Source organism: Pelmatolapia mariae, linkage group LG3_W (assembly GCF_036321145.2).
Source record: "Pelmatolapia mariae isolate MD_Pm_ZW linkage group LG3_W, Pm_UMD_F_2, whole genome shotgun sequence".
Lineage (NCBI taxonomy): Eukaryota > Metazoa > Chordata > Actinopteri > Cichliformes > Cichlidae > Pelmatolapia > Pelmatolapia mariae.
The window spans coordinates 3196646-3212694 of NC_086229.1; positions in this window are offsets into that span (position 1 = coordinate 3196646).

Genomic DNA, 16049 nt, shown 5'->3' on the forward strand with positions numbered 1-16049 from the left:
CCAGCAACCCATTGCGGAAGGTGCAAGACTGATAAGGAGAGTTTCCAGAATTCAGCGGATATTGTGGGATAGACGGGATCCTTTAGCTCAGCGCGACAGTGTGCTCATAGAGAGATATCGATTCTCCCGTGAGAGTATTATTTACTTTCTTTCTCTCTCTCTCTCTCTCTCTCTTGCTATATATATATATATATATATATATACAGATATATATATATATATATATATATATCTCCCAACTTACTGTGCATGCTTCAGTCACCCCTTGCATGGGAACAGGTAAAAGTGATGGACTGTTATGTCAAACTACACACAAAAAAACCCACAATGTCAATAAATGTCACAGTACAAAAAAGTGTGACGAGGGGGTGCAGGACCACCACCTGTCTTTATTTGCTCTGCCCTTTTCTTGGTTGCTGTTATAAACAAACAGATTATTCCCGGGTCTCTTTTCAAGAGACTAAAAGCAATATAAGTGATAAATATTACCATTCTGTAGAATATTCTTATATTTCACTTTTACTTTTTCCCATGTTCTAGTGGGTCCTGTTGTGGCTCTAATGTGGAAGAGGATATGATGTAATATAATATAATGTGGTATAATATAATATCACATGATATAATGTAATATCATGGATCACTTACGAGTTTAATTTGTCAGCAACTTTCTGCCAGCCCTCTCTCCTTGCTTTTGCAGCCTTTGCAGTGTTCCCCTGCGTTTTAATTAAACTCTGAAACTCCTGAAATCCCTCAATCAAGAGTTCTTGCTCTGCTGCCGTAAAATACTGAGCGCGCTCCTTCGAAATCTTCGCCGACCAATCACAGGGTTGCCGATCAATGTTTCTACTATCGATGCGTAGCCCCTTTTAAGCCACCCAGTGATCTCAGATTACTTCATCCAGCTGTACTAATCGTCAACAACAGGTGTGTTCTGAGAACTGGATTAGCGAGCTCAAGGTTAGCGCGATGATTTGATCTTGGATGTGTCATTTGATCTTGGATGTAGTGAGCGAGGTACGAAGAACAGACCCCTGATAATAAACTGACTGAACCATCTTCATCATCTCTCCTGCAGATCCTTCTACAATCATCCATCCTCCTCCTCACTGTCCTCCTCCTCCAAGCACCTCCACAAACGTTGCTCCTCCTGTAAAAACTGCTCTTACGTGTCCTCCCTGTTCTCCTCCTCCTCTCCCAGCATCCACCTGTCCTCCTCCTCATTCTCTCATGGTCCCAGTTGCAGCAGGTCTGGTCTCTGGGCTTCTCCTGGTTCTGGTTCTGGGTTTGGTTCTGTTCCTCTGCTGGAAACTTAAAGGTATGAAAGCTCTCACTCACCTGATATGAACAGGTGTAATCTGATTACTGTGCTGACCTTCTGACCCTACATATAAATTAAGTGACTGGGTCATCTCTGTCCAGATCAGTGGGTTTTACTCATCCAAACATGCAGTCATGGTGGGTTTGAATGTACTTGTATACTCGAGTGATGCTGCTCTGTGATTCTTCAATTTCCTCTGTGACCTTTCAAAATAAAATGTATATTTGGGTCGCCCCTGACACATAAAGCTATATTATGTCTCAGTTTATTCTTTTAGTGTGGAAGATGTCAAAATGTGGTATAAAAAGAATAAATTGGTGACATTACATTTCATCACCTTTCAGTTCTTTAGGATTTATCGTAGAGCAAGGCAGAAGTGCTCCAGCTGATTCTTAGAATAAGTATATTATATTAAAAACGTTTCTTCACAGAGTCCATCATATCCAGCACAGAGTACTTCAGTCTGTAATAACATGTTAGTGTCAACAAGCTAAATGATTGTCTTGGAAAAGCAAAAAACTCTAACAAGCTAATCTTCTCAGTAAGTAACACTTAGCATAAATGTTTAATTATGTTGTAAAGTAATAAGTTACTTTTGAAGACAATGTCTCCCAACATTAGCTAACACAACAAGGGCCACAAAGATAAGTCCTAAACACAGATTTCACACATACTGAGGGTCACTGTAATCATGTTCATGTGTTTCCTCCTCTCTTTTCAGGAAGTAAAAACCCGTCTCCTCCTCCTATGGATGTGACCTATGCTGATGTCACAATCAAACAGAGAGCCAACAGGAGAGGTAGGCTGTCATCGTGTGTGCTGTCATCAAAATAAAACAAGCATGTTATGTAGCCACATACGGTACTCTTTAAATCTATGTTAAAAAGAGTACTACTGAAGGCTGAAAACTACTGCCTTTGTGAATGTCTGTAAATCTGTGTGTGTTCCAGACAAACATCCTGCTGATCCACGAGCCGTCTACTCTGATGTGAGGACTCAAACTTCAGGTACAAATGAACATAAAACAGGTGGTGATGATGATGGCGATTATTTTCTCTTAGATGTTTGTTCTGTTGTTCTATTGTGATTATTATCATCATTATTACTGTTCTAATATTCTGTTATTGTTACTCTTAGTTTTCCCCTTCGGCGTGTCTGTTTCCACAATTAGCTTTGTGTCATCGGTATCTTCATAAGGGATATGTACAAAGTCTGAGCATTAAACACAGGAACATGCAATCTAAGTTACCTTCTCAGATAGCTTTATTCAGTAGAATTGTACTTATATAAGACTAGCTGTACAAGGTTGTGTTCTGTTAGAAATGTTAGAAAAAGAAATGGATTTTAAGCTGTCTCAAAATCAGACGTTTCTGTAGATGTCACGGTTGGCTGTGTGGCAGGCATGGGTAGGACCCAAACACAGGACTTGGAGGCAGCAGAAATAAAGTAGCAGCTTTATTGCTGATTTACTAAAGTCAAAGTCAGGTACAAAGAAACATTAAAAGAAGCAAACAAAAGATAAACTAGAAACTAAGACTGTAACACCCAGAAACTCACGACTAGTAGTGATTGCCCATTTGAAGCCGAAGCACATGTGTAGAAAAAAAAACTTCAACACACTGCTTCAGAAACACTGTGCTGAGGTTTGGTTTGAACAGAGTCACGTGACCAGTGACGTCCAAATCTTTAGTCAGCACGCCACTGCTTCAGTACCTGATTCAGTCTTAGGAGCTTGGAAAGAAAAGCATCTGAACTTTATGTTTCGTGAAGATGTTTCATCCAAGAAGCTTCTTCTGTTCTAAGAGTAACTAACTTTAGGTGTTTTAGGAGTGTCCCCCAAGAGGGTCATGGACCCCCTGTTGAGCCTCTACCTAATCACATGAGCCAAGACTGCAATCAGCTGGATGAGTGAGAACCCTCACAGACAAACCTGATTCAGTGGTTTATAAGGCATTGACTTTGTGTAAAAGAGAGCGAATCGGTGTGCAGCATGATCAGATACATGGAGCAGGAAGAGACGATGCTCTAAAAACCAGTTCATCAAAAATTCTGCTCCCAGGTCTAAAATGTACATAAGAAATACACAGTACATATAGTTATAATTATAGAATTTATAGTATATTATATATAAACATACCTGTCCACTGGTTAATTACATAATCATGTGGAGGCAGGGACCTGACAGCACAAGTATACTCACAACATGTTATAAGATTGTTGTATAATATTTAGGGCTGGGTGTCGTCACTGATTTCTAGAATCAATCGGGGAAATTTTGCTTCAGTCAGAAATATTATAATTCTGATCATTTATCAGTACATTTCCATATTTTTGTATCTATAAAAACTAAGCTGACACTGTGAGACTTTATCAGAGGTGTAAACATCACAGCAGATGCCTTTGTGTCAAAGTAACTGAGGATAAAACAGAAAAACATGAAGCAGATTTTCCTGGCCTGACTTTTTATAGCAGATAACCTTAAAAATATTCTGCAGTAGAATGAAAACTGAAGAAAACCACGAATCAACATATAAACATTACCTGATGCTGCTGAAGTGAAGCAGAGCAAAGTTACTGAGGTTTGATTAGAGACACAGCTAAGGGTTTTGCAATTTCACATAATTTTAAAAAGTTTAAATTTCTTCAATATTAAACAGCAGAAAGTCAGTTAAAATGTCGGAAGTCCGTTAAAATAAAATAAAAAAAAAAAACAGTGTCGGACAGTGCTGCCACGGCTGCGACGGCAGTTGTGTGATGTTGTGTAAAAGGACCCAAATGCTGGCAAAAGCTGTGCTGCCAGTGAGCTTTATTGATTGAGTGGCAAAGTGGCAAACAGAAAATGAGGACTGCATAAACTAAACTGTAAAAGTAAAACAGGAAATTCACAAACACAAACTCAGGGACATGAACAGAGCACTGGGGGAGGACACAGGTAGGTATACACAACAGTAAACACAAAACCCCTGAGAACAAAAAAAAACAAAACAAGAATTAACCCAAAACATAAGATGATACCAAAATAAAACACAAAACGCTGGGTCTAACAACCCAGCACCATGATAAGCACTGTACATAACAGTAGACTGGTGCGTAATAGGCAAGTGAATAATGCAGATAACACAGATTTTTAGATGGGAAACTGTTCTTGAAGTATATATATATATATATAGAGAGAGAGAGAGAGAGAGCTGTGCATGAAGTGTGATTTTTATTGTGGTAGAAGCAAAAGTAAGAAGGAATTCATGACGATGTTTATGTGAAGCGTAGTTTGGATCTTCTTTGGCTGCTGGTTCAGTCAATTTTGGTTGGAGAGTGATGAAACCTGCAGCTTCAGAGTCTAGCGCAAAAAAAGACGTAAACACAGAGCACAGACCCGCTGACGCATCAGGATCTGTGAGCTGTCAGCTTTCAGCCCCGACAGCATGTCCACATGTCTGACATGACAGGGTTTTTTTTTAATGGTCAAAGCACCATATCAGCCCGATATCTGACAGAACTGTCACATGATATCAAACAGAAACTGTCAATTGAGCTCTGCAGAGTGGTCAATCATAAATAAGCAGTTACAGATAACTTGTAGATTCGGTTGAGGTTCATATGTTTGGAGTAGAATAAAGGGCCATGGTCCAACTGATGTTTAACCAGTATTTTAATCTTCTTTTCACCAGCAAACACCTTGGAAAAACTGTGTTTAAATAAGAAATGAAAACACAGATATTGTATCAGCAAAATAAAATTACAACTCAAATACAAGTGCCATACTCAAGTCCACCAGTAGGTGACAACAACACAACATAGGGACCAGATTAAATAGAATAGAATAGAATAGAATAGAATAGAATAGAATAATCCTTTAATTGTCCTACAAGGGGAAATTTGGGTGTAACAGCAGCAAGAAAGACACATATACAAGCAAACAGTATACAAGACACAGAACAGAAACATACACAATTTTCTCACATATTTACATATTTACATGAAGGACAATGGTTATCAAAAACTGAGTACCGTACTGTTATTAAATTAAATGAAATTAAATACAGATAACAGGCAAACCAGGTTGTAGTGTGAATCGGTTGATAAAATAGTGCAAGATACAGCGCAGATGTAAACATCTATGTTTGTTGGGAGCAGTTCTGATAGTACATCCTGACAGCTGCAGGGAGGAAGGATCTGTGGAAACGCTCCTTCATGCATCGAGGATGCAGCAGTCTGTCACTGAAGGAGCTCTGCAGGTCAGCAACATTTAACACCCAGTGAACACCCAGGTACCACTATCTCAATGTTCACTCCCTGGATGTTCACCAGTGTCAGTGTGGTGGGTCTGCGTCTCCAGAAGTCCACCACCAACTCCTTGGTTTTCCCAGCGTTGATCAGCAGGTGGTTCTGCTGACACCAGTCTACAAAGTCCAGAGTCCACTGTCTGTACTGTGAGTCGTCCTCACCTGTGATGAGGCCGACTATTGCAAAGTCCTCAGAGATCCTCTGTAGGTGCCAGCGTGGGGAGTTGATGGAGAAGTCTGCAGTGTAGAGGGTGAAGAGGACCGGTGCCAGCACAGTTCCCTGTGGGGCCCCCGTACTGCAGACCAGCGTGTCAGAGACACATCCCTGTGACCTCACATACTGTGGACGTCCTGTGAGGTAGTCCAGTATCCACTGGGACATGTGGTGGTCCACTCCCGATAGCTCCAGCTTGTCTCTCAGAAGTCGTGGCTGGATGGTGTTAAAAGCAGAGGTGTGGACTCGAGTCACATGACTTGGACTCGAGTCAGACTCGAGTCATTAATTTTATGACTTTAGACTTGACTTGAAAAAATTTTCTAAGATTTGTGACTTGACTTGGACTTTTACACCAATGACCTGGGACTTGAATTGGACTTGAACCGGTTTACTTGAAAAGACTTGATATTTCACCCCAAATCTAAAATTTAACATACATATTATATAGAAAGTGTGCATCATTAATTCAATTCATTCATTCATTTATTCAAACCACACTCCGTACGTATGTGTGCGTGAGCTGTAGCACAGCCAATCAAATTAACCAGATGTTTCTTAAAAAAGAAAAAAAAACGCTCAAAAATGCTGCAAGGACTTATTTTTTTCAGGTACATAAACTATGAAGTACTCAACAAAAAACCGAAATGCAATATGCAAAACATGCAAGAAGAGAATCACAGACAGAGATGGAACAGCTTCCAACTTTATCCAACAGTTGAAGTTGCATAAAGAACCGTAGGTGGCGCTTCTCTTTTGCTAAGATGAGATAGCTGACTTCATCTAACTAGCAAATGTTGTCCAGGCTACGTTGGTGATACAGTTTTTTTTAATGTGTATGATATTTTTGTCATGCGATTTTAAAGCCGGTCCTACAAGCGCATCCAAGAATAACATGCAGCTTATCTCAGAACTGTCAGTGAAAATTATTCTTGGAGCTAAGTTTAATTGAGCTGCATTTTAAAGAGGTGCAATTTCACAATTTGTATATATTTTCTAAGTTCACTTTTGTGACAAAAGTGACAAAGTGACAAGTGACAAAACTTATTTTGCTACTGGAAGCCGCATCATGAAGAAAATCCTCAACGAAGATTAAGGACCTGCTTAAGGGAATAGCTCCTCCTTTTTGGGACTTTAAAGTAATTGTGATTGTATGCACAATTAGGGGCCGGAGTGTTGGAGCTATTTGTTCTTTATTTTTATTATTTTGAAATTAGTTTGTTGTTAGTTTACTTATATTTTGGGGTTTATTTACAAGTTTATTTGTCGGTTAATATTTTGTTTCAATGTTTTGTTTGTTTGTTGTTACTTTGTTAAATTAGTCAGTAGGAGCTGTAGGGCCATTTTGTTTCTATAAATAAAGAGACTGGTATAGGACCAGCATGCACTGGGGTGATCCTATGGTTTTTTACCAGAGTAGGACAAGCAGCAGGGAGCATCTTGTTATTGCTTGCCAAACTGGATAAATAAACCATAAAAACTCAACTTTCAAGTTTGGACAGTGGACTTCTTTTGCCTGCGTACGAAATGTTATCTCAGTGCAGCAGTGGCTTGTGGACTCTTAATTGTGGGATGTTTGGTTGGTCAAACAAAAGGAATTGCCACTACAAGGGGTTTTATAGTCTTAACATCTATAATAATTGTAAAAAATAAAGTTGGCTACTTCATGGATTTCACCTACTGCGGGTTATTTTTAGAACGTAACTCCTGCGATAAACGAGGGACTGCTACATTATTAATAATAGTCTGGGACATCTAATTGATTAACATCAACATTGATTATTATGCACTACTATTTTTGTTCAAGGAGAGCAAAAAATATAAAACTTTCTCTCAGTTTGTTCGTTGCCAAAAATGGCCACTTTTTGTGTATGTTCACAAAATGCTATAAAATGTATATTTCTTAAAACATTGATCTACTTTTACCGACTTTACTCTTTAAATTAGCACCAATCCTTTTCATCAAAATCAAAATTGTATCAAAATTTCTTACTCTTTATAGCCAGTTAGGTTATATATTACCAGTAACTTTTTAGATAAAATGGTGATCAGTGTTGGTCAAGTTACTTGAAAAAAGTAATCAGTAACTAATTACTGATTACTTCTCCCAAAAAAGTAATCCCGTTACTTTACTGATTACTTATTTTCAAAAGTAATTAATTACTTAGTTACTTAGTTACTTTAAAAAACGTTTAAAAAACGTTTAAAAACACGATTTACAACCTGAATAGGTAATAAAGTGATAGATCTTTCGGCCCAATTCTACTTTTTCTGCATAATCCATCATACAAAATGTAATCAAATGGAAAAGTCTCTTTTTAAAACTTGTTTTACTAGTTTTAATCTTTTAACTTTATGCATCAAGCAAAAATTTAATTATATGCAACATTCTCTGACTGGAAGAAATTTGTTTAACATTTAAACCTATTTTCTGCACATTCCAGCACATAAAACATATTTTGTGTTTACACTCACTCTTTCAAATAGATGCAAGTAAAACACAGCAGAAAATAAATAAAATCAAAGACTAGCGGTCCTGTTGCTCTATTTTCACCTGTAAAGCAGGAGTGGAGTAGGCAGAGGTTTGCCCTGGTGCAGGTGAGCCGCAGCAGTCAGTGGAAGAATCCGCGAGTTTCTCTGTGAATTTCCGTGGAACGGAAATACGTGGTAGCGCACTCGCTGCTTGCTTGGAGGTTTAGGGTGTTTTTTCGCTGTAAAAAGAAGTTTTCTTCCCACGCACAACGGACACTAATGTTTTTGTCACTTTTTATGGAATCAAACTCAAAGTAAGGTCAGTACTTCCACGCTTTAAACGCTGCATGCTCATACTCTCTCCCGCACTCGATATATTATCCATTGTTGATCTGCACACAGCTGTTGTCACAAACGTCGCACTCGCTTACGTCACTGTCATGAGACATTCTCGCAAAAAAATCACGGTTTTAGTAATGCAGTAACGCAGCGTTCCTACAGGAAAGTAATGGTAATCTAATTACTGTTTTTGCAATAGTAATCCCTTACTTTACTCATTACTTGAAAAAAGTAATCGGATTACAGGCCCATCTCTGATGGTGATACAGTCCTAATGTTTTCATGAAACCTCCTTTTTTCCCCATCTGAGCATCGGGGAAAAGGCTGTCTTGCAATTGTTGAGGTCACTAGTGTGTGCCCCATTTCTTCCAGGATCACTCTCTTTATAGGTTTTAGTGGACTCCTAGTACTGTGAAGTGATTTTCATGGGATAAAGGCATTGTATTCCAAGATCTGGGAGATTGTAGAAATGAGCAGTGATGCCCTTCCTACCATCTTTCCAGAAAAATAATTTATCTGGAAGCTGTTAGGCTTACTTACAGCAGCAGCACTTTCTGCACCTGCATAAACTCCAGGTTACATTTACTAACAGTGTTTGTTGCTGTATGTGCTGCAGCTTTGAATTTATTTATTTATTTATTTATTTTTGAGAGTTAATATTTTGGCTATGGTGTCTTGTTATGAAATGTACAAGAGTAAAAGTGTTTTTAGCATGTGCTTTAAAGATAAGTTTGACTGGGAAACTCAAATCTCAATAGCCTTATTTATTTCAGTCTATCTTGCAAATACATATTTGTGTTGCAATGCCATGCACAAACACACACAAGTATTAGATCCTTAAGATCAAACCTGTGTCATTCTTTTGGTCCACTGCAGTGTAGCAGTAAAAAAAAAAGAATAAGTGAAGTGGCCACAAATGGCCAGGATAGAGCCCATAGGGTTAATGCGTAAAATGTATAAAAATATTATTGATTACAGGATAATATATTAATGTTAATATCAACAATAACCTTTTTACTCTGAAGTTATAAAGTATAGTAAGTAAGTATAAACAATGCTGTTACATTTACACTTCAATTTTTTACTATAAGTATGGACATGGAAACAAGTGAATATTTAATAATAAGTTTAACAGGAATTCTGTAAACTGAAAAACTAACAACAACACATAAAAAACACAAACAAACAGCCAGTGACTTCATCTGTCCATTAAATGTCAAACATCGCATTGACCCGTAGTCCCTGCTCGTCAGCACATTTAAAAAGAGCTCCATGTCCTCTGCAAACTGAAAAACAAAGAGGAAGAAGTCCCTCTACACAAAAACACTGCAGATGACAGGCCAGGCAAACATCTATTGATCTGTTTGAATGCCTCCTCATCATGTGAGCCTTGAAGTTTTTTTTTTAAGAAGACTAAGACCACAGTGAGGGCATTTCATTTTCATGGACTTTCCACAAGCTACAGTTTCATTTAGCACAGAGGGAAGAGCACATGAATGTTCTATTCGGAAAATGGTTTAGATGCTGGAGACAAGACATCGAGAGGGAGATGGGGCTCCACGGAGAGTTCAGTGGGGAGCAGTCCTGAATGCTGACATGACAATAATTGCCTTGCCATATCCCTACGCTGTATGATTGTCACGTTGCAGACAGGGAAGTGAAAGTGCACCGGCATATTGTAAGAGAGAAAAAAATGAAAAAAAAAACAACACATGTAATTTAAATGTAGTTGTAGAGAATGCAATCAGTTTATCTAACAATCAGATTGTGCATATTAACAAAAATACCCAAGCCACCCTCAATAATGAAAGGAAAAGCTGTCAGCTTTTGTGATCCATACAAACAGAGAGAAAAACAGATAAACAACATATACACATTTAAGTTCAGGTTGTAGCAGAAATTGTCATGATGTGCAGTGTGGCAGGCAGGAGAAGTGGACCCAAAGTGCAGGACTCAGACACGGAAGTAAAACTTAAAGCGCAGCTTTATTGCTGGGGAAAAACCTTACTTAACTAAACTCACCAAAAGACAAACAAAACTCTGGACAGAGGAACTAAGGACTAAAACACTGGAAAAGAAATACTAAACCGGAGACGGAGACAAAACACACAGCAGGTTGAGGGTGAACTGACGTTAACGACTGGGCAATAAAAAAGCAGAACAGAATGGAATAGAGAATATTAGTATTTATAAATATATAAACCTCTTTGTGACGACCTTTACAATGTTTTTGCAGGTGGAATGAGAGACATGAATAAAGTGCAAATTGCAGTAAATGAACAATGTGCATTGATGTTACAGATCGTGAAAAGTAGTGAAGTGAATTTGTTCATAACAAGCAAAAATCAAATACGTTTAAAACTGACCACTAAATGCTAACCAGAGGTGTCAAAAGTACACACATTCTTACTAAAGTTTAGATACCTCGGGGGTATGACCATTGCTGTAACGCTAACAAAGTGCCAACGTAATCAGTGTAAACAAACTAGATGATTCCTACAATTATATAATTATTAACGGCAAATTTAAACATGAAAGACTCTGTCCCAACCTTTACGATCTACTTGCAAGGTTTCCACAGTCGATGATCCATGCAGGAACGTGTTTCTGCCTACTGTGGAGGTCACGTGTTTCCGGTTAGTGTGGAGGTCCCAATATGGCGCTCCCCAGTGGCTGCAGCCAGACCCTTCTCCTCTGTGAAGCACATCAGGCTGCACTCCCTGTAGCTCCTCTGATGTCGGGTTAGAGCCACCAGCTCCTCTACTTTATTGGGGAGTGTTCTCACATTCCCCATAATAATAGATGGAATTGCTGGCCGGTACCTCCTTACTTTACTGCTACGCCCGATCCTGGCCCGAGTGCCACGTCTCTTCCCTCTCAACTCGCAGGGGATGTTGGCTCGCTCGGCGGTAGGCAGAACAAGCCCCGAGGGCTAACAGCTGATCCCTGCTGTATACAATGGGAGGTCGGACCTCCACGAGCTCTCCGGACACAGATGCCGTAAAAAATGTAATAAAGAACACGATTGTCCATAGAATTCTGAGCTCCATTGTGGAGTAGTACAGTCCACAATAAAAAAAAACAAGAACAAGAAACACAATAACAACAAAAAAAGAGAAAAAAAGGACTGGTCAGGTCGGAGCTGCTGATACTAGCTGCCAGCTCTGACGGAAGCAGGCCTTAAACACCTAATTTTGAACATTGCAATCACATAATAATTACATTTCAATGCGACAGCTACAACCTGCTTCAAGAATATGTAAACAAATTTTATGAACAACTGATTAAATTTGACGCTATCAAAAAATTCAACTATTAAAAAAAAAGAAAACTGCAACTCTTAAAAAAAAAAAAAAAAAAGAACCATGACTGAAAATCCTCACAGAGCAGCTTGTCTGTAGATATCGGCTGTGACCGAACTCTGTCTGCAGTCACTCCATCCATCTCTCTGTCTTCAGGTCCTGAGGACGTCGCTTATGGTCAGGTGGTCATCAAAAGCAAGAAAAAAGCTGGCAAGAGAAAAGGTAACCATAGTAACCACCATACCGACACAGCATGGCACTCACCATAAGTCAATTCAATTTTATTTATATATTGATATTGATATATATTGATATTTATTTATTTATATATTGGGATTGACTGGCTCATAGCAATGGGACAGACACCCAGAGCACCCCCCACAGGACACCCCTCAATTTCAGCTCAATTCAATTTTTTTTATATAGCGCCAAATCACAACAACAGTCACCTCAAAGTGCTTTATATTGTAAGGTTTACCCAACAATAATACATACAGAGAAAAGCCAACAATCATATGACCCCCTATGAGCAAGCACTTTGGCGACAGTGGGAAGGAAAAACAGGAAGAAACCTCCGGCAGAACCAGGCTCAGGGAGGGGCGGGGCTATCTGCTGCGACCGGTTGGGGTGAGAGAAGGAAAACAGGATAACGACATGCTGTGGAAGAGAGACAGAGGTTAATAACAGATATGATTCAATGCAGAGAGGTCTATTAACACATAGTGAGTGAGAAAGGTGACTGGAAAGGAAAAACTCAATGCATCATGGGAATCCCCGGCAGCCTACGTCTATTGCAGCATAACTAAGGGAGGATTCAGGGCCACCTGGTCCAGCCCTAACTATATGCTTTAGCAAAAAGGAAAGTTTTAAGCCTAATCTTAAAAGTAGAGATAGTGTCTGTCTCCCAAATCCAAACTGGAAGCTGGTTCCACAGAAGAGGGGCCTGAAAACTGAAGGCTCTCCCTCCCATTCTTCTTTTAAATACTCTTTAAATACTCTTTTAACAACAAGTAAGCCTGCAGTGTGAGAGCGAAGTGCTCTAATAGGGTGATATGGTACTACAAGGTCATTAAGATAAGATGGGGCCTGATTATTTAAGACCTTGTATGTGAGGAGCAGGATTTTGAATTCAATTCTGGATTTAACAGGAAGCCAATACAGGAGAAATCTGCTCTCTCTTTCTAGTCCCTGTCAGGACTCTTGCTGCAGCATTTTGGATTAGCTGAAGGCTTTTCAGGGAGTTTTTAGGACATCCTGATAATAATGAACTGCAGTAGTCCAGCCTGGAAGTAATAAATGCATGAACTAGTTTTTCAGCGTCACTCTGAGACAGAATATTTCTAATTTTTGAGGGTGGCTGTATCCCAATTCAGGGTCTGCAGCCTTAAAACGCATTTTAAGGCCGATTACGTCACAGCGGCGCGTCGAAGTCTGTCCCAATTCAAAGGCTGCTCGAAATGCGGCCCTCAAATGCATCCTTCATTTCCCTGAATTTTATGTTTTTATGTTTTTATATTTAAATGTTTAATAATGAGGTACATTAAAACATTACTGTTGGCCACATGTCAGCAAAGTTATTTGCCATTAGCGATGTTTGTACTTTCAGCGTTTACTTGGTTTTAAAGCCTTTAAAATATAATAATACAATAGTCAACCTTAATCTTACAGAGAATCTGATGATTTTATGGATAATTAAAGTCAGTCATATATCCACAAACACAACAAGCTGAAAGTCAGTCATGCTGCTCAGTTTGCAGTCCTGAATATGACGGCACAAGCAGGATTCACTGCACTGTTAATGTTAGCTATGTTATATTGCTGCCTCTGTTCGGTGGTGTCGAGTATGAACATGTATTTATAAGTTACACTTGTGTTTGAATCCTGCAGCTTATCACACATTTGATTTCCATGTGTGACAACTGCAAGTGTCCAGAGTGAGGACCAGTGTTGGTCAAGTTACTTGAAAAAAGTAATCAGTAACTAATTACTGATTACTTCTCCAAAAAAGTAATCAGTAATCAGTAACTAATTACTGATTACTTCTCCAAAAAAGTAATCCCGTTACTTTACTGATTACTTATTTTCAAAAGTAATTAATTACTTAGTTACTTAGTTACTTTTTTTTAAAAAACACGATTTACAACCTGAATAGGTAATAAAGCGATAGATCTTTCAGCCCAATTCTACTTTTTCTGCATAATCCATCATACAAAATGTAATCAAATGGAAACGTCTCTTTTTAAAACTTGTTTTACTAGTTTTAATCTTTTAACTTTATGCATCAAGCAAAAATTTTATTATATGCAACATTCTCTGACTGGAAGAAATTTGTTTAACATTTAAAGGTTTAAATGTTAAACAAATTTTCTGCACATTCCAGCACATAAAATAAAATATTTTTTTTGTGTTTACACTCACTCTTTCAAATAGATGCAAGTAAAACACAGCAGAAAATAAATAAAATCAAAAACTAGCGGTCCTGTTGCTCTATTTTCACCTGTAAAGCAGGAGTGGGGTAGGCGGAGGTTTGCCCTGGTGCAGGTGTGCCACGGCGGTCAGTGGAAGAATCCGCGAGTTTCTCTGTGAATTTCCGTGGTACGGAAATATGTGGTAGCGCACTCGGTGCTTACTTGGAAGTTTAGGGGGTTTTTTTCGCTGTAAAAAGAAGTTTTCTTACGACGCGCAATGGACACTAATGTTTTTGTCTCTTTTTACGGAATCAAACTCAAAGTAAGGTCAGTACTTCCACGCTTTAAACGCTGCACGCTCATACTCTCTCCCGCACTCGATATATTATCCATTGTTGATCTGCACACAGCTGTTGTCATGAACGTCGCACTCGCGTACGTCACTGTCATTAGACATTCTCGCAAAAAAATCACAGTTTTAGTAATGCAGGAACGCAGCGTTCCTACAGGAAAGTAACGGTAATCTAATTACCGCTTTTGCAATAGTAATCCCTTACTTTACTCATTACTTGAAAAAAGTAATCGGATTACAGTAACGCGTTACTCAGGGCCTTCAAGTTACACACTATGAAAGGCAGAAACAGGTTTAATGTCCAGAAACCTAAAGTATGTATCAGCAGCAGAATGGACCTAAAAATAAATGTTTGTTTCAGTTCTATGAAGCTTTGAGTATTTTGGATTAGTAGCACTGCTGTGTTTGTTGCATCATATTGCTGTAATTGTTTATATGCTTTATATATTCTGAGGTAAGTTGATCTATAGTGTTACATCATATTCTATAAGGATGTTATATGTCTCACCCAATAAAGGAATATTTAATATATCAGTATACTCTTCATTTTATCAGAAACAGTACATTTTCTTTTTATACATATATATAAGCAATGAGCCAAATTTAGTAATAATAATGGACTGGATTTATATAGCGCTTTTCAAGGCACCCAAAGCGCTTTACAATGCCATTATTCATTCACTCTCGCATTCACACACTGGTGGAGGCAGCTACAGTTGTAATTACAGCTGCCCTGGGGCAGACTGACAGAAGCGAGGCTGCCATATCGCGCCCCTCTGAGCACGGGATCGAACCGGTGACCTTCAGGTTACAGATGCACTTCCCAAACCCCTGAGCCACGGACGCCCTAATGCCAACATACTGAAGGAACAACATTTGTCTCTTATATATAACACATATATATATACACCATCAAAGACACTTGTCTTTGAGTGAAGATTTAATGTGACAGGAAATATAAATAACGGCAACTTGAATCTTTACTGAAGCTCAGTATTTGACACAGAGTTCACTCACATGTGCTGTACCAGTGTACCTGCACATGTGATGTGACAATAAAAGTGATTTGATTTGAGAGTTCAAACTCACTGCTGTAATAACTTATGATGATAAATATAATGACTATAATATCGGCCATATCATATTTACACTGACTTTAGTCTCATGAACAACATTAACTAATTGTTATTTACTAGCTAATCTTAAATGACTGTTCAGTACAGATATGAAGGCCAACAATCATGTTTTACAGTCCTGTGGTCTCAGCCTCAGATACTTATCAAATCGCACAAAGCTTGTGTAGAAACAAACAAACAAATGAACAAAATATGTTCTCCTTCATTTCTGTCAACCACACGTTT